General features: G+C 39.8%; 1 protein-coding gene across 3 annotated transcripts in view; it reads left to right on the top strand.

Annotated features, from left to right (window-relative positions):
• Positions 1 to 10,500: 10,500 nt before the first annotated feature.
• ZFP82 (ZFP82 zinc finger protein) overlaps positions 10,501 to 19,064 on the top strand; it is a 75,063-nt gene continuing 66,499 nt past the window's right edge. For 2 of the 3 annotated variants that reach the window (XM_042920131.1, XM_042920130.1), the window contains exon 1: positions 10,501 to 10,598. The gene's annotated coding sequence lies outside the window, so the exon portion shown is untranslated. Of the gene's footprint in view, positions 10,599 to 10,731; positions 10,819 to 19,064 lie in introns of those variants that run through there. The other variant, XM_042920132.1, reaches the window with a different exon arrangement.

Below are 19,064 nucleotides of genomic sequence, written 5' to 3'. Positions count from 1 at the left end.
TATCTTATTGATAACATAAGTAGTTGATTAACATTTATTTGGTATATTATATACTGTATTCTTACAATAAGGTAAACTGAAGAAAATATTAAGAAAATCATAAGGAAAATACATTTACAGTACTCTAATGTATATATATTTTTTAAATCCACATATAAGTGGACTCATGCAGTTCAAATCAGTGTTGTTCAAGGGTCAATTTTAGTAGCTCAAGAGAAAGGAAGAGATGACATCAAGGACAGAAGAAATACTACACAGGAGAGAAATGCAGGAAAATACCCAAGAGGGATGATAAGATAATATCCTAGGATGACAGCTAACTAACAAGTATAAAGAAAAGCAAGTTTAGAATGTAGTAGGAAAAAAACTTGAGAAATGTCTTCAGGAAAAAAAAAAAAAACAACTGAACTACTAGTTTTCCTGTTGCATTTGACTACATAACTCTTCTCAAGACTAGTGAGAGGATGTGTAGTGAAGAATTAACTTTACCTAAAGCCTTTGTCTGGGCTCCCAGAAGGTAACCTCTAAACCTTTAGAATTTATCAAATGATAGGAGTGTTCTGTTCATGGAAGCCCCCTCAGGCCACATCTGATGCATTATGATAATGAGGTGACTTATGGTGGACCCCTCAATAGTGTATGCTAAGGAGGGGCACCTGGGTGGCTCAGTTGGTTAAGCGTCCAACTCTTGGTTTCAGCCCAGGTCATGATCTCACGGTTCATGGGATTGAGCCCTGCCTCGGGCTCTGTGCTGACAGTGTGAAGCCTGCTTAGGATTTATTCTGTCTCCCTCTCTCTTCCTCCCCCACCCCCCCCACTTGCTCTCTCTCTCAAATAAATAAACATTAAAAAAAGAGTTTACGCTAAGGAGATGACTCAGCGTGGGGACTGGCCACCCCAGAAAGACCCAACTGTGTGATTAGACATTCAGGGCTTTGAGCCATACTACAGCCTAACCTCTAGGGAGTGGAGGAGGGCTGAAAATTGAGTTCATTCACATTGCCAATGATTCAATAAATCATGCCAATGTGATGAAGCATTGATAAAAACTCTGGACATAGAAGCTTGGGTGAGCTTCCTGGATTGGCAATACTCCATGCACGTATTGCCACTCATTGATACTGGGAGGGTAATACACCCACGGAGACATGGAAGCTTTGACATTTGGGACCTTCTAAGTCCCAGATTTTGCTCTTTTGGCTGGTTCTGATTTGTATCCTTTTGCTATAATAAAACTGCAATAACAAGTACAGTGTTTTCCCAAGTTCCCTGAGTTATCAAAATTGAGGGCATCCAAGGGACCTGAAAATTTGTAGCCAGCTGGTCTGAAGTGAGGGTGGCCATGGAACCCCTAAACTTGCAGTTGATGTAGGTCTTGGGCAGACTTGGAAGTCTGGAGGGCTGTGCCTTTAACCTTAAGTTCAGTCCCCCACTTCAGGGCCTTTGTATTAGCTGTCTCTTCTGCCTAGAATGGTCTTCTCCCAAATTTCCATGTTTCTCTCCCTTCTCCCCCTTCAAATCTTTGCCAGATTTGACCTTCACAGTGAGATCATACCTGACAACTCTATTTAAAGTTGCATCTGTCCTCTCATTATTGCTTTCTCTGCTTCATTGTTTTCTATACTATTTATTACCATCTGATTTCATATATATATATATATGAGTTTATATATTTGATTACTGTCTCTTTCCACCCTCTACTATCTGACAACACTACATAGAAATCCCCTTGAAGATGGGGACTTCTGGTTTTTTTACTGATATATCTTGAGTGCCTATTGTACAATTAGCACTTGATATCTATTTGTTGATGCATCTTGAGTGCCTATATAATTAGCACTTGATATCTATTTGTTGAATAAAAGTGCCTATTGTATAATAGCACTCCATATCTATTTGTTGATATCTATTTGCTGAATATTCTACTTTATAGAATATAAAACAGGCAGTTTCGTTTATCTTCTTGTAGGACTATAAATTGGGCTAACATTTTTGAACAGCAAGTCACCTCTTTCTATAAAAATTATGAATACAGGGGCGCCTGGGTGGCTCAGTCGGTTGAGTGTCCGACTTTGGCTTGGGTCATGATCTCGCAGTCTGTGGGTTTGAGCCCCGTGTCACGCTCTGTGCTAACAGCTCAGAGCCTGGAGCCTGTTTCCAATCCTGTGTCTCCCTCTCTCTCTGCCCCTCCCCCAGTCCCACTTTGTCTCACTCTGTCTCTCAAAAATAAATAAATATAAAAAAAATTTAAAAAAATTATGAATACATTTAACCTCTGGCTCAGCACTTCCAATTTTGGGATTTACCATAAATAAACTAGCACATACATGCAAATCTATCTATACAAGTGTGTAGTAAAGAGTGTAGTAAAGCATCAGCATGCTTGGGATGCTCAAACCTTACATGTTTCAAAAAAAAAAAAAAAAAAAAAAAAGGACTGGTCTGTGACTAGCTCTTGGGAGACAGCCTCTAGCCCTTGGAATATCCTGCCTAATAAGGGTGTCTTTGAATCTCAGAAACCTAAAGCTACATCAGATATTTTATGTTAACAATGTGATTTATGGTGAATACCTGTTTTTTGCATGCCTGGAGTTTTGAGCTATGTTGCATCAGTTTGACCTCTGGGAGGGAGGTGGGGGGAGGCTAGAGACTGAAGAGCTAAGGTCATTCATTGTGAGTGCTCATACCTATGTGACCAACCCCCAATAAAAACTCTGGACACCAAGGCTCAAGTACGTTATTCTAGTTGGCAACACGTTATCCTAGTTGGCAACAACATGTGCTGTCTGTTACACACCATTTCTGGGAGAATTAAGTGTTCTCTGTGCAGTTCCACTGGGAGAGAACAACCAGAAGCTTATGCCTATTCTCTCCAGACTCTACCCTATGCTCATTTTTCCTTTGCTGGTTTTAATTTGTATCCTTTCACTGTAATAAATCATAACCACGAATATAACAGCTTTTCTGGGTCTTGTAATGCCTTCACTGAATCATCAAACTTTAGGGTAATCTTGGGAACCCTCAAAACAACCAGGATATCTATTACAAATATGTTACCATAAGCTTGGAAATAATCTAATGGTGCTGGGAAAACTGGATATTCACATGCAAAATAATGAAGTTAGACCCTTACTTTACACCACATAAAAAAATTAACTGAAAAGGGATATAAGACCTAAACAAAAGAACTAAAACTATAAAATTATTAAAAGAAAATATGAGGGAAAATCTTCATGACACTGAATTTGGCAATGATTTCCTCAACATGACACTAAAAGCATAGGCAACAAAACAAACAAATTGGACTTCCTCAAAATTAAAAACTTTTGTGCAAAAAAGGATACTATAAACAGGGTGAAAAGGTAATCTACAGAATGGGAGAAAATATTTGTGAATCATGTATCTGATCAAAATGTATAAAGAACTATAATTCAATACAATAAAACAAACAACTCAATTAAAAAATGAGTACACAAAAAGATGCTTAACATTATTAGTCATCAAAGAAATGCAAACCGAAACTACAATGAGACACCCTTCACACCCATTAGGATGGCTGTTATCTAAAGAAAAAAACCCAGAATATAACAAGAGTCGGTGAGGATATGGAGAAATTGGAATCCTTGCGCACTGCCAGAAGGAATATAAAATGATGCAGCCATTGAGGAGAACAGTATGGCAGTTCCTCAAAAAATTAAACACTTAGTTATCATACGATCCAGTATTTCCACTTCTAGGTATACACACAAAAGAACTGAAAGCAGGGTTTCAAAAACTTATCTGTACATCCATGTTCACTGAAGCATTATTCCCAATAACCAAAAGATGAAAACAACTCAAATGTCCTTCAACAGATAAGTGGATAAACAAAATGTGATATGAACGTACAATGAAATATTATTCAGCCTTCAAAATGAATGAAATTCTGATACAGACTACAAGAATGAACCATTAAAATATTATATGCCAAGTTAAATAATCCAGACACAAAAAAATATTGTATGGTTTCATTTACATGAGCAGAACCTATAGTCAAATTCATAGAGACAGAAAGTAGCAGAGTGGTTACAAGGGGATGAAGGGAAGGTAGATGGCTGATTATTGTTTAATGGGTACAGAGTTTAAGTTTAGGGTGATGAAAGATTTCTGGGGATGGATAGTGGTGATGTTAATACAATAATGTGAATGTACTAATGCCACTGAACTGTACATTTAAAAATGGTTGATGGGAATGCAAGCTGGCACAGCCATTCTGGAAAACAGCATGGAGGTTCCTCAAAAAACTAAAAATAGAACTACCTTACGACCCAGCAACTGCACTACTAGGCATTTATCCACGGGATACAGGTGTGCTGTTTCGAAGGGACACATGCACCCCAATGTTTATAGCAGCAATATCAACAATAGCCAAAGTATGGAAAGAGCCCAAATGTCCATCGATGGATGAATGGATAAAGAAGATGTGGTATATACATATATATAATGGAGTATTACTCGGCAATCAAAAAGAATGAAATCTTGCCATTTGCAACTACGTGCATGGAACTGGAGGGTATTATGCTAAGTGAAATGAGTCAGTCAGAGAAAGACAAAAATCACATGACTTCACTTTAAGAGACAAAACAGATGAACATAAGGGAAGGGAAACAAAAATAATATAAAAACAGGGAGGGGGACAAAACAGAAGAGACTCATAAAAATAGAGAACAAAGTGAGGGTTACTGGAGGGGTTGGGGGGAGGGGAGATGGGCTGAATGGGTAAGGAGCATTAAGGAATCTACTCCTGAAATCATTGTTTCACTATATGCTAACTAATTTGGATGTAAATTAAAAAAAATAAAAAATTAAATTTAAAAAAATTAAAAAAAATAAAAATGGTTGAAATGGTAAATTTCATGTATAATTTGCCACAATTAAAAAAAAAAAAAGATAGTCCTAGAATGGAAATTTGATGCTCATGAGCCAGTAAATATTGCCAAAGCTATTATATGGATATGGTTGCTGAAAAACAAAACAAAACAAAGTACACATAAGAGGAGATGGTCAATGACAGAATCCTAACTTTAAAAAGGCAAGTGGAAAGGGGTACCTAGGTGGCTCAGTCAGTTAAGCGTCAGACTTTGGCTCAGGTCACGATCTCCCAGTTTGTGAGTTTGAGCTCCACAGGGGGCTCAGTGCTGACAGCTCAGAGCCTGGAACCTGCTTCAGATTCTGTGTCTCCTCTCTCTGCCCTCTGCTGCTCAAGGTCTGTCTCTTTCTCTCTCAAACGTTAAAAAAATTTTTTTTCATATAAAAAAATAAAAAAGACAAGTGGAAAAACAATTCATGGATGTTTTTGTTGCTGTTGTTATTTGTTTTAGTGATCAGAGGATTAGAATTAGAAAAATGAAACAGTGGTCTCAAGGAAGCCAAGGAAATTGTCAAGAATGCAGTTGTGATGTTTTTGGAAAGAATGTGAAGAAGTCAACTCTTCTTTCTCATGTAAAGGTGACAATAAATGAAGCTTATGTATAGAGTATGTCCCAGGGCACCTGGGTTGCTCAGTTGGTTGAATGTCTGTCTCTTGATTTTGGCTCGGGTCATGATCTCATGGTTCATGGAATTGAGCCCTGCATCAGGCTCTGCGCGGACAGTGTGGTGCCTGCTTGGGATTCTCTCCCTTTTTCTCTCTGCCCCTCCCCTGCTCATGAGCACGCTCTCTCTCAAAATAAATAAACATCTTTTTAAGTAAATAAAAAATAAAGAGTATGTCCCAGTGAAAAATTACTCCTTTCTTTGTCGCTACCCACCCTCTTGCCACCAATGGCTGCCACAGAAATCACTTTTACTAGTTTCTTTTGCAAATTTCAGTTCTTCATGCAAACACAAATATTTATTCATATGCACTCCTCCCCTTTGTTATACAAAAAGCAGAATATTATAAGGTTCTGCATCTTCTTTTTGTTTTTATTTAATATATTTCGGAGGCTTTTTGTATCAGGCCATAGACGGTGTTCTCAGTTTTCTCTCCAATTACATAGTGTTGCACTATGTTCAATGGCTTACTTATGGCTAATTATCAATATTTTGCATTGTGAAGACTGTTATATGTATAATATTGGATATACATCATCATAACTGTAGGATAAAATCCCAGAGGGGATTGCTCAGTGAAAGTTAAATGCAATTGGAATTTTGAAAGATGTTGCCAAATTGTCTTTCAAAAAGTTTATAACAGGGGCGCCTGGGTGGCTCGGTCGGTTAAGCGTCTGACTTCGGCTCAGGTCATGATCTCACAGTCTGTGAGTTCGAGCCCCGCGTCGGGCTCTGTGCTGACTGCTCAGAGCCTGGAGCCTGTTTCAGATTCTGTGTCTCCCTCTCTCTCTGCCCCTCCCCTGTTCATGCTCTGTCTCAAAAATAAATGTTAAAAAAAAAATTTAAAAAAAAAAGAAAAAAGTTTATAACAATCTGCAGTCCCTCTAACAATAAAGGTTTTCATCTTTGGGGAATTTTTGCCATTCTAGTCCATAAGAATAAATATCTCCATATATGTCTAATGGAATTTATCTGATTGTGAATGAGGTTGGGCGTATTTTCACATATTTGAGAACATGGGACTATGTTCTATGTTTTGTTTGTTAATCTCTTTCTCCATTCTTATTGGGTTGTTAGTCTTTCTTTAAATCTTTTTTTTTTTTTTTTTTTTTTTTTGGTGCTCCTTATACATTAGGGAGCTTAGTCATTTGTTTGTAACACAAAATGCAAATATGTTTCCAGTTTGTCACTTTAACTTTTTTTTCATGTAGTAGGGATAATTAATCTTCTATGTTTTGATTTTTAGTTTTTGAAGTTTAGAAAGGCTTTCCCTCCTCCATGGTATAAAGTAATTCACTCAAATTTTCAGTCTTTGTAATTTAAGTTTTTTGTTTCAATTTTAAATTTTGACCCATTTGGAATTAATTCTGGATTCAGTACATGGCATAATCCATCCTCTTCTTTCTAGAAAGTCTATCAAATTGTCCCTATTACCTTTATTGAAAAGTCCATCTTTTTCCCAACTGATTTGAGATGCCCCATTCACCATACACTAGAATCCTTCATTTAGTTCTATTTTTGGATTCTCTATTTTGTTCCACTGGTCTGTCCATTCAGATGACAATCCCGTATTATTTAAATTTTGAAGTTTTAGCATATGTTTTTTTTTTTTAAACATTTATTTTATTTTTGAGACAGAGAGAGACAGAGCATGAATGGGGGAGGGTCAGAGAGAGGGAGACACAGAATCTGAAACAGGCTCCAGGCTCTGAGCTGTCAGCACAGAGCCCGACACGGGGCTCGAACTCACGGACCGCGAGATCATGACCTGAGCCGAAGTCGGCCGCTTAAACGACTGAGCCACCCAGGCGCTTCTTAGCATATGTTTTAAGACTAGCCCCATATGCCCCACACCGCTTTTTTTCTTCCAATTAGACTGTTCTTGCCTTTGTTTTTACATTTGAACTTTTTTTTTTAATGTTATTTTTGAGAGAGAGAGACAGAGACAGAGAGACAGAGACAGAGTACAAGTGGTACGGGGCAGAGAGAGAGAGAGAGGAGACACAGAATCCGAAGCAGGCTCCAGGCTCTGAGCTATCTGTCCACATAAAGCCTGATGTGGGGCTCAAACCCACGAACGTTGAAATCATGACCTGAGCTGAAGTCAGACGCTTAACCAATGAGCCACCCAGGCACCCTGACCTTTATTTTTTAAATACTTATTTAAGTAATCTCTACACCCAACATGGGGCTCAAACTAATGACCCTGAGATCAAGAGTTACATGCTCTTCCAAATGAGCCAGTCAGGTGCCCCTCCATTTGAACTTTAAAATAACCCCTACCTATCTAGAGAAAGATATTATTTTCAATGGGATCATGTTACATTCATAAATTAATTTAAATGACATTTTTATAATAAAGGATTTCTATTCAAGAATAAGGTATAATTTTTCATTTAAGTCTTTTTTTGTGTATCCTCATAGGGTTTTAAACTTTTTCTTAAATAGGATTTATTTTTTGCTAAGATTATCCTGAAGAATTTTATCCTATTCTAAGTTTTTGTTTGTATATATAAAACTTACAGGAATTTTAGACCCAACTACCTTACATTCTCCTTTTTATTTAAAATTATGTTGGGTGCCTGGCCGGTTTAGTCAGTGGACTATACAACTCTTGATCTCTGGGTTGTGAGTTTGTGCCCATGTTGGGTGTAGATTACTTAAAAATAAAATGTTTACAGGCGCCTGGGTGTCTCAGTTGGTTAAGCACCTGACTCTTGATTTCACATCAGGTCATGCTCTCATGGTTAGTAAGATCCAGTCCGGCAGGGGGCTCTGCGCTGACAGCACTTAGCCTGTTTGGGATTCTCTCTCTCCCTTCCCCACTGTTTCTCTCAAAACTATAAACAAACAAACAAATATTTAAAAGGCAAAACAAAAAATAATGTTAAAAGTAACTGTAGTAACATACCTGGATAAAGCATCTTTGCAATTAGGAACAATCTATTTTTACACCTAATAAAATCCACCTGGTCTGAGGGTAAGCGGAGGGAATTACTAAATTAGTTTGTCTGAGTAGGCTCCTTAAGGACCTATAAACTTATATTCCTTGATCTCTCTAAGCCAAGTTTTTCTCTTCATAAAATGGGAATGACACTAATTTACTTCTCTGCTATTGCAATGGTCCACACTACCTTCATGCTTTATTTCTTAGCCCAGGATTTCACAAATCAGCTCCTTTAGACCTACATCCCATCACAAGGACATTAAAAGAACACAGAAGACTGAACTGCTATGTCTCCAAGGTCTGTACTTTAAGTGGAGCAAGCAGTTCATTTAAAAAACAAAAACAAAAACAACAGGGACGCCTGGGTGGCTGAGTCTCTTAAGGGTCCACTTCAGCTCAGGTCATAAACTCCCCGTCCATGGGTTTGGCCCCAAGCAGTCTTCTGTGCTGACAGCTCAGAGCCTGGAGCTTGCTTCGGATTCTAGGTGTATGTCTCTCTTTCTGCCCCTCCCCCAAATGAATAAACGTTAAAAAAAAATTTAAAAATAAATAAAAAAAGTCCTTTTCAAATACTTTCTCTTTTAAGAGAACAATGCTAATTTTATTTCAATTCCATAACAATGCTACTGGTTTTACCCAAAAGTCAGGCTTTAACTCACTTACCAGCTCAATTATGTAAACTTTCTCCCACCAAAATACTTAAAAAAACAGGGGTGCCTGAGTGGTTCAGTCGGTTGAGCGTCCGGATTCGGCTCAGGTCATGAGTTCGAGCCCCGCGTGGGGCCCCGTGCTGACCGTTCGGAGCCTGGAGCCTGGAGCCTGTTTCAGATTCTGTCTCCCTCTCTCTCTGCCCCTCCCCCACTCATGCTCTGTCTCTCTCTCTCTCTCTCTCTCTCTGTCAAAAATAAATAAACATTAAAAAATATTTTAAAGAAAAAACACATTCCAGGAAAATCTATCCTCGTTACTGTTTTATTATTGTGGCTCAGAGATTATCTCCAAGATACAATCCCAGTCATACAATGATATTTATTTAAATTACCAATTACAGACCCAGACACAAAATCCTGAGTACTGTTTCTCTCTCTCCCCACGACCCCCCAACACCTTAAATCACACACACCTGGAATCCCATTACTTGCTTCCCGCAAAGGCTGACTCACCACCCCATCACTCTCCTCAGGCCCTGACTTTCACACACAAATCAATAGCACAGAATAATACCAGCCCCCTTTGCAACGTCGCAAACCCCTCCCTTTTGGCGTTTCCAAACCCGTTTCACGTTTAGCAATTCCTCCCCTTGGACCTCCCCAATCCCGTTGCAGGTTTCCAGTCTCCTCCCTTTCGGTCACCCTAGCTTTAAGTCTCAGAAGCTCAGATCCCACAACTCGTTTGCACAGAGGATCCCCACGCCAAACTCCCGCCTGAACAAAGGCCGAAAAAGCGACCAAAGAAGTCTGCGCACTCCTTGGGCGCAATGACCCTCCCAAGAAGTCTCTGGAGGCGCGAGCAGTGAAGAATCAAGACGAATTTCAAAGGGTCCATCCAACGCTCTCCCTGCTCCGAACTACATTTCCCAGAAGGCTCAATGGTGCGAATTATCTTACCTAAACCAAACTAGCCCTCCTCTTCCTGAGTCCGTACAACTCCTGAGAATAGGAGGGTGGGCCAGAGAAGGAACCCCATTTCAAACACGTCAGAGTAGCTTTTTTTTTTTTTTTCCAATTTATTTTTGGGACAGAGAGAGACAGAGCATGAACGGGGGAGGGGCAGAGAGAGAGGGAGACACAGAATCGGAAACAGGCTCCAGGCTCCGAGCCATCAGCCCAGAGCCCGACGCGGGGCTCGAACTCACGGACCGCGAGATCGTGACCTGGCTGAAGTCGGACGCTTAACCGACTGCGCCACCCAGGCGCCCCTCGTCAGAGTAGCTTTTGGAAGCCACTGCCTAAGGCCGTGCCAGCCTTTGTGAGGCCTCCGGTGCGCGGTTCCATGAGGGGGCGCAATCCTTTAGGCAGGGCCTCAGCTAACCCCTGACAGAAATTCTGGCGACCGGGAGCCATCTTGCCTGCCACAGGTAAGTTTCTGACTACATTTCCCAGAGGACTCCTCGGCATCGTTGTGATTCTCGTGTGAATTCAGCCTCCAAGTCACGCGCTGGCGGTACCCTCAGGTCTGCACCCCACAACTGTTGCAGCGCTGTGGAGGGTACCGCTGATTTGGAAGCTTGGAAGGCCCGGGGTGAGGCTCCCTAGGAGAGGGCGGGGCCGGAGGCTCGGCTCTGTACGGCGGAGGAGGTAAGATTGAAGTTGTGTGATTGTGTCTGGCTGGTAGTATGTAGTGAATGACCGTGTGGTTGTAACTAGCTGTTCCTGTGGTGTGTGCTTCCAGTGTGCAGCACGGTCTGGGAGCTCGTGACTGTTCTGGTGTGATTGGATGTGACTCGGTGGTGTTTGTGTGTGTGAGAGAGAAAGGGAGAGAGTGAGTGAGTGATTGGGACCACGTGCGGCATTGTGTGTGAAGGTGTGGGGAGCTTGTGACTCGGTAGATGTAATAATAGTGTTTGTTCCCGTTAGGGCGTGTGATTGTGCGACTCTGTGACTGTGTGCTGCAGAGTACAGTTGGGGGTACTTGTGAATTCTATGTGGTTTTATCTGTGGATAGTGTGATTGTGACTGTGCGACCATCTGCGGGCGTGTGGTGCCTGTGTCAGTGCGGTTGTGACTGAATGTCCTCTTGGTAAATGTGTGGTTGTGCTTATGTGACCGTTGAGGCCCAGGGTGTTGGCCCTGTTGCTTTGGTTATGGGTTACCGCTAGCTGTCTGTCCCCGTGGTGGTCGTGTGATTATGTTTTGGGTGACTGGATAAATATATGAGGTTTTTTCACTTAGGTTGTATACCTACATATTATACTATGGTTTTCCCTCGTTTTAAAACTTTTGCAAATGCTATCATATGATCTTTTGTCTTTTATTTTGCTTATTTGTACAACTATGTTTTAGACAATTGTCATATTAAATATAGTAGTGGTTCATTTGTTTTCTTTGCATTACATCCTTTGAAGTATACCCTTGTTATTCATCCCTCCAATTAATGATGGGTGTTTGAATTGTTTCTAGTTTCCGACTTTATACACAGCGCTGCCACAGCATTCTTTTACAGCGGATACATGTGCATGAGTTTCTCTACCTGACGGTGGAATTGCTGGCTCATATGATATCCTACACTTTACTCAGTAGTACCAAAATAATTACCTAAGTGGGTGTGCACATTTATGCTTGCACAGCAATATTTGAAACTTCTCATTGCTCCATGTTTCTACCAAAACATGATTCTCACAGTTTTAAAAAACATGTTTAGGAGGTAGAGCATAAAGTGCACAAATCCTAAGTATACAGCTGTAACACAATTTCCTAAAGCAACCTAAAGAACATGGCCAGCACCCCAGAAGGTTCCCTCATGCCCCTTCCCAGTTATTTCTCCCACAATCACTGTTCAGAAGTCTATCGCCATTAATTTTACCCATTCTTGAACTTCACATATGAATGGAATTGTATAGCATGTGCTCTTTTATGCCTGGCTTCTTCCACATTATGTCTGAGATTCGTCCAAGTTGTCCACTGTAGTTGTACTTAGTTGTCATTACATGGGGATGTATTGCAATGTATTAATTGCTTACACTGTTGATGGACATTTGATAGTTTACATTTTTTGGCTGTTACAGATTGTATTGCTGCTATGAACATTCTCTGTTTTTGGTGAACATGTAAATGCTTTTCTCTTGGCTAAATATTTAGGAGTGGAATTGCTAGATAATATGGTGGGCATTTGTTTAATAGATTCTACCAATTTCTCATGTGGTTGTACCAATCCATCCAGCAACATATGAGAGTTGCTCCACATTGGCTCTGTTGAGATTGCCAGTCTTTTAATTATTCTGGTGGTTATGTAGTGGAATTTCATCGCAGTTTGTTTTTTTTTTTAAGGTTATTTATTTTGAGAGCGAGAAAGCACAAGTAGGGGAGGGGCAGAGAGAGAGGAGAAAGTGAGAATTCCAAGCAGGCTCTTTGCTGAGGGCACAGAGCCCCCACGCGGGGCTCAAACTCACGAGCTGTGAGATCATGACCTGAGCCGAAGTTGGTTGCTTAACCACCCAGGCACTCCTCATCGCAGTTTTAATTTGTTTCCCTGATGGGTAATGCTGACACAGGTTTATTGGCTATTTGGATATTCTGGTGTGTGTGTGTGTGTGTGTGTGTGTTTTCCAAAGGTTTTATTTTTTTATTTTTTTAATTTATTTTTTGTTTTTAAATCTTTGTTTATTTTTTTTTTTAATTTTTTTTTCAACTTTTTTTTTTTTTTTTAATTTTTTTTTCAACGTTTTTTATTTATTTTTGGGACAGAGAGAGACAGAGCATGAACGGGGGAGGGGCAGAGAGAGAGGGAGACACAGAATCGGAAACAGGCTCCAGGCTCCGAGCCATCAGCCCAGAGCCTGACGCGGGGCTCGAACTCACAGACCGCGAGATCGTGACCTGGCTGAAGTCGGACGCTTAACCGACTGCGCCACCCAGGCGCCCCAAATCTTTGTTTATTTTTGAGACAGAGCATTAGCTGGAAAGAGGCAGAAAGATGAGACAGAATATCCAAAGCAGGCTCTGCACTGACAGCAGTAAGCCAGATTTGGGGCTCTAACTCAGGAACCACAACATCATGACCTGAGCTGAAGTTGGATGCTTTACTGACTGAGCCACCCAGGTGCCCCTTGTATATCCTGTTTTGTTTTTGTTTTTTTTTTTTTAATTTACATCCAAATTAGTTAGCATACAGTGAAACAATGATTTCAGGAGTAGATTCCTTTTTTTTTTTTTTTTAAATGTTCTCTCCTTTTCACTTTTATTTTTTTTTTATTATTTTTTTTTTTTTTATTTATTTTTGGGACAGAGAGAGACAGAGCATGAACGGGGGAGGGACAGAGAGAGAGGGAGACACAGAATCGGAAACAGGCTCCAGGCTCTGAGCCATCAGCCCAGAGCCTGACGCGGGGCTCGAACTCACGGACCGTGAGATCGTGACCTGGCTGAAGTCGGACGCTTAACCGACTGCGCCACCCAGGCGCCCCAGGAGTAGATTCCTTAATGCCCCTTACCCATTTAGCCCATCCCTCCTCCAGTAACCCTCTGGTTGTTCTCCATATTTATGAGTCTCTTCTGTTTTGTCCCCCTCCCTGTTTTTATATTTTGTTTCCCTTCCCTTATGTTCATCTGTTTTGTCTCTTAAAGTCCTCATATGAGTGAAGTCATGTGATTTTTGTCTTTCTGTGACTAATTTCACTTACCATAATACCCTCCAGTTTCATCCATTTAGTTGCAAATGGCAAGATTTCATTCTTTTTGATTGCTGAGTAATACTCCATTGTATATATATACCACATCTTCTTTATCCATTCATCCATCGATGGACATTTGGGCTCTTTCCATACTTTGGCTATTGTTGATAGTGCTGCTATAAACATTGGGGTGCATGTGTCCCTTCGAAACAGCACACCTGTATCCCATGGATAAATACCTACTAGTGCAATTACTGGGTCGTAGGGTATTTCTATGTTTAACTTTTTGAGGAACTTCCATACTGTTTTCCAGAGTGGCTGCACCAGCTTGCATTCCCACCGGCAGTGCAAAAGAGATAGTTCCTCTTTCTCCACATCCTCACCAACATCTGTTTTTGCCTGAGTTGTTAATGTTAGCCATTCTGACAGGTGTAAGATGGTATCTCATTGTGGTTCTGATTTGTATTTCCCTGATGATGAGTGATGTGGAGCATTTTTTCATGTGTCAGTTGGCCATCTGGATATCTTCTTTGGAGAAGTATCTATTCATGTCTTTTGCCCATTTCTTCACTGGATTATTTGTGTTTTGGGTGTTGAGTTTGATAAGTTCGTTATAGATTTTGGATACTAACCCTTTATCTGATATGTCATTTGCAAATATCTTCTCCCATTCTTTTGGTTACCTTTTAGCTTTGCTGATTGTTTCCTTCGCTGTGCAGAAGCTTTTTATTTTGATGAGGTCCCAGTAGTTCTTTTTGCTTTTGTTTCCCTTGCCTCTGGAGACGTGTTGAGTAAGAAGTTGCTGCGGGCAAGATCAAAGAGGTTTTGCCTGCTTTCTCCTTGAGGAATTTGATGGCTTCCTGTCTTACATTTAGGTCTTTCATCCATTTTGAGTTTATTTTTGTGTATGGTGTGAGAAAGTGGTCCAGGTTCATTCTTTGGCATGTCGCTATCCAGTTTTCCCAGCACCACTTGCTGAAGAGACAGTCTTTATTCCATTGGATATTCTTTCCTGCTTTGTCAAAGATTAGTTGGCCATATGTTTGTAGGTCCATTTCTGGGTTCTCTATTCAGTTCCATTGATCTGAGTGTCTGTTCTTGTGCCAGTACCATACTGTCTTGATGATTACAGCTTTGTAGTATAGCTTGAAGTCCGGGATTGTGATGCCTCCTGCTTTGGCTTTCTTTTTCAAGATTGCTTTGGCTGTTTGGGGTCTTTTCGCATTCCATACAAACTTTAGGATTGTTTGTTCTAGCTCTGTGAAGAATGCTGATGTTATTTTGATAGGGATTGCATTGAATATGTAGATTGCTGTGGGTAGTATTGACATTTTAACAATGTTTGTTCTTCCTATCTAGGAGCATGGAATCTTTTTCCATTTTTTTTATGTCTTCTTCAATTTCTGTCATAAGCTTTCTATAGTTTTCAGCATATAGATTTTTCACCTCTTTGGTTAGATTTATTCCTAGGTATTTTATGGTTTTTGGTGCAACTGTAAATGGGATCAATTCCTTGATTTCTGTTTCGTTTGCTTCATTGTTGGTGTATAGGAATGCAACTGATTTCTGTATATTGATTTTTATATCCTGCAACTTTGCTCACTTCATGAATCAGTTCTAGCAGTTTTTTGGTGGAATCTTTAGGGTTTTCCATATACAGTGTCATGTCATCTGCAAAGAGTGAAAGTTTGACCTCCTCCTGGACAATTTGGATGCCTTTTATTTCTTTGTATTGTCCGATTGCAGAGGCTAAGACTTCCAATACTGTGTTGGATAACAGTGGCGAGAGTGGACATCCCTGTCTTGTTACTGACCTTAGGAGGAAAGCTCTCAGTTTTTCCCCAATGAGGGTGGTATCAGTGTTGGGTCTTTCATATATGGCTTTTATGACCTCGAAGTATAATCCTTCTATCCCTACTTTCTTGAGGGTTTTTATCAAGAAAGAATGCTGTATTTTGTCAAATGCTTTCTCTGCACCTATTGAGAGGATCATATGGTTCTTGTCCTTTCTTTTAGTGATGTGATGAATCACGTTAATTGTTTTGCGGATATTGAACCAGCCCTGCATCCCAGGTATAAATCCCACTTGGTCACGGTGAATAATTTTTTTAATGTATTGTTGGATCCGGTTCACTAATGTCTTGTTGAGGATTTTTGCGTCCATGTTCATCAGGGAAATTGGTCTGTAGTTCTCCTTTTTAGTGGGATCTCTGTCTAGTTTGGGAATCAAGGTAATGCTGACTTCATAGAATGAGTTTGGAAGTTTTCCATCCATTTCTGTTTTTTGGAACAGCTTCAAGAGAATAGGTGTTAACTCTTCCATAAATGTTTGGTAGAATTCCCCTGGAAAGCCATCTGGCCCTGGACTCTTGTTTCTTGGGAGGTTTTTTATTACTAATTTGATTTCTTTACTGGTTATGGGTCTGTTCAAATTTTCTATTTCTTCCTGTTTCAGGTTTTTTTTTTTTCAGAGTTTATAGCATTTGGGTTTTATTTATTATTTTTTTTAATATGAAATTTATTGTGAAATTGGTTTGCATGCAACACCCAGTGCTCATCCTAACAGGTGCCCTCCTCAATGCCCATCACCCACTTTCCCCTCCCTCCCCCCCCCCATCAACCCTCAGTTTATTCTCAGTTTTTAAGAGTCTCTTACGGTTTGCCTCTCTCTCTTCCTCAGTTTTGGTAGTATATGTGTTTCTAGGAATTTGTCCATTTCTTCCAGGTTGCCCATTTTATTGGCATATAATTGCTCATAGTATTCTCTTATTATTGTTTTTATTTCTGCTATGTTGGTTGTGATCGCTCCTCTTTCGTTCTTGATTTCATTTTTTGGGGTCCTTTCCTTTTTTCTTTTTGATCAAACTGGCTAGTGGTTTATCAATTTTGTTAATTCTTTCAAAGAATCAGCTTCTGGTTTCATTGATCTGTTCTGCTTTTTTGGTTTTGATAGCATTAATTTCTGCTCTAATCTTTATTATTTCTTGTCTTCCGCTGGTTTTGGGTTTTATTTCCTGTTCTTTTTCCAGCTCTTTAAGGCATAAGGTTCGGTTGTGTATCTGGGATCTTTCTACCCTCTTTAGGAAGGCCTAGATTGCTATATACTTTCCTCTTATGACTGCCTTTGCTGCGTCCCAGAAGTTATCCTGTTTTTTAAAGTGTCTGTTCAGGTCTTTTCACTCACTGCCCTTAAAAATTTTTTGTCTTCATTTAAAGACAACTTTTTATTTTCATATTGTAAATGTAGTTTAAAGAATTCCTATATATTCTTTTTTAAAATTTATTATTTTTTAATTTTTTTAATGCTTATTTATTTTTGAGAGAGAGAGCGAGCACGCGCGAGTCTGGGAGGGACAGAGGGTGAGGAAGATTCAGAATCTGAAGCAGGCTCCAGGCTGTCAGTTGTCAGCACAGAGCCAGATGCAGGGCTTGAACCCACAAATCATGAGATCATGACCTGAGCCAAAGTCCTATGCTTAACTGACTGAGCCACCCAGGCATCCCCTTAAGTGTATTATTTATTTTGAGAGAGAGTGTGCAAGTGGGGGAGGGGCAGAGAGCGATGGAAAGAAAGAAAGAATCCCAAGCAGGCTTCACACAGTCAGCATGGAGCCCAGTGTGGGGCTTAAACCCACGAACTGCAAGATCATGACCTGAGCTGAAGTTGGACACTTAACTGCCTGAGCCACCCAGGCTCCCCGAATTCCTATGTATTCTTCACTCAGGTGCCCATGGTGCAATGATGAAAATCAGGAAATTTACACAGAAATAAGATTTTTGACTAATTTACAAACCTTACTTAAATTTTGCTAATTGTCCTATCAGTGCCCTTTTCTGTTCCAGGACCCAATATAAAATACTTCATTGATTTAGTTGTCTTGTCTCTTCCCATCAGACATAGTTCTTTAGTTCTTTTCATCTTTCATGACCTTGATACTTCTGAAGGGTCCTGGCCAGTTTTCTTGTAGAATGTCTTTCAATTTGGATTTGTCTGCTTTTTCCTCATGGTTAAATTTAGACTATGCATTTTTGGCTAAAAGATCACAGAAATAGTGTTTATGTTCTTCTCAATGTGTCATATAATGATACCAGTATATCTCATTACTGGTAATGTTAACTATGATCACTTGGTTGAGATGGTATCTGCCAGGTTTCTTCCTTGTAAAACTATTTTTCTCTTTTTAGTTAATAAGTATCTTGTGGGGAGATGCTTTAGAGACTATGCAAAACTACTGTTCTCATGGGGGTGCCTGGCTGGCTCAGTCATAAGACCATGTGACTCTGGATCTCAGGGTCATGTGTTTGAGCCCCATGTTAGGGGTAGAGATTACTTAAATAAATAAACTTTAAAAAATACTGTTCTCATCATACTTTCACCCATTGATAATTCTTGTCTGTAACAACTATTACTGTGGTGTGTGCCTAGTGGTGGTTTTCTCTTTCCATCATTCCTTCTATATTTATTAAATTCTGTAAAAAGCTGTCCATTATTCCTCATGTGTTTATTCAATTACTTGTTTATTAACTAATGGATACTTATTTTGTTCTATGAGTTTTAATCCATTGTTATTGTTATATAATTTGTTGCTCAAATTGTCCCAGATTTGGCCATTAGGAACTCCAAATTAGCTCCTGTGTCCTTTCAACATGGCATCATTTTTGAGTACTTTCTTATGCCTATGTATATGTCTTCTCCCATTTTCCTAGCAGGTTTTTAGCCCTTTGTTTTTTATGATTAGTGCTTTTTTCATATCTTGAAAAGAAATCTTTATATTTCCAAGTTCCTGCAGATACTCTATGTTTTCTTATAGATTTAGCATTCATATTTAAGTCTGTTGTCCATCTTGAATTAGTTTTTGTATATGGTATTTCTTTTTTTTTTTTTTCTTTTTTTAACTTTTTTTTTTTTTTTTAACGCTTATTTATTTTTGAGACAGAGAGAGACAGAGCATGAACAGGGGAGGGTCAGAGAGAGAGGGAGACACAGAATCTGAAACAGGCTCCAGGCTCTGAGCTGTCAGCACAGAGCCCGACGCGGGGCTCGAACTCACGGACCGCGAGATCATGACCTGAGCCGAAGTCGGCCGCTTAACCGACTGAGCCACCCAGGCGCCCCTGTATATGGTATTTATTGAAAACACCATCTTTGCACATCTGAAATGCTAGAGGCTTTTATCATAAATCAGGTGGTATATACTGTCATCCTCTTTCTGG

This window comes from Panthera leo, chromosome E2, assembly GCF_018350215.1.
Source record: "Panthera leo isolate Ple1 chromosome E2, P.leo_Ple1_pat1.1, whole genome shotgun sequence".
In the NCBI taxonomy this organism is placed as follows: Eukaryota; Metazoa; Chordata; class Mammalia; order Carnivora; family Felidae; genus Panthera; species Panthera leo.
This window is presented reverse-complemented; position numbering and strand designations above follow the sequence as displayed.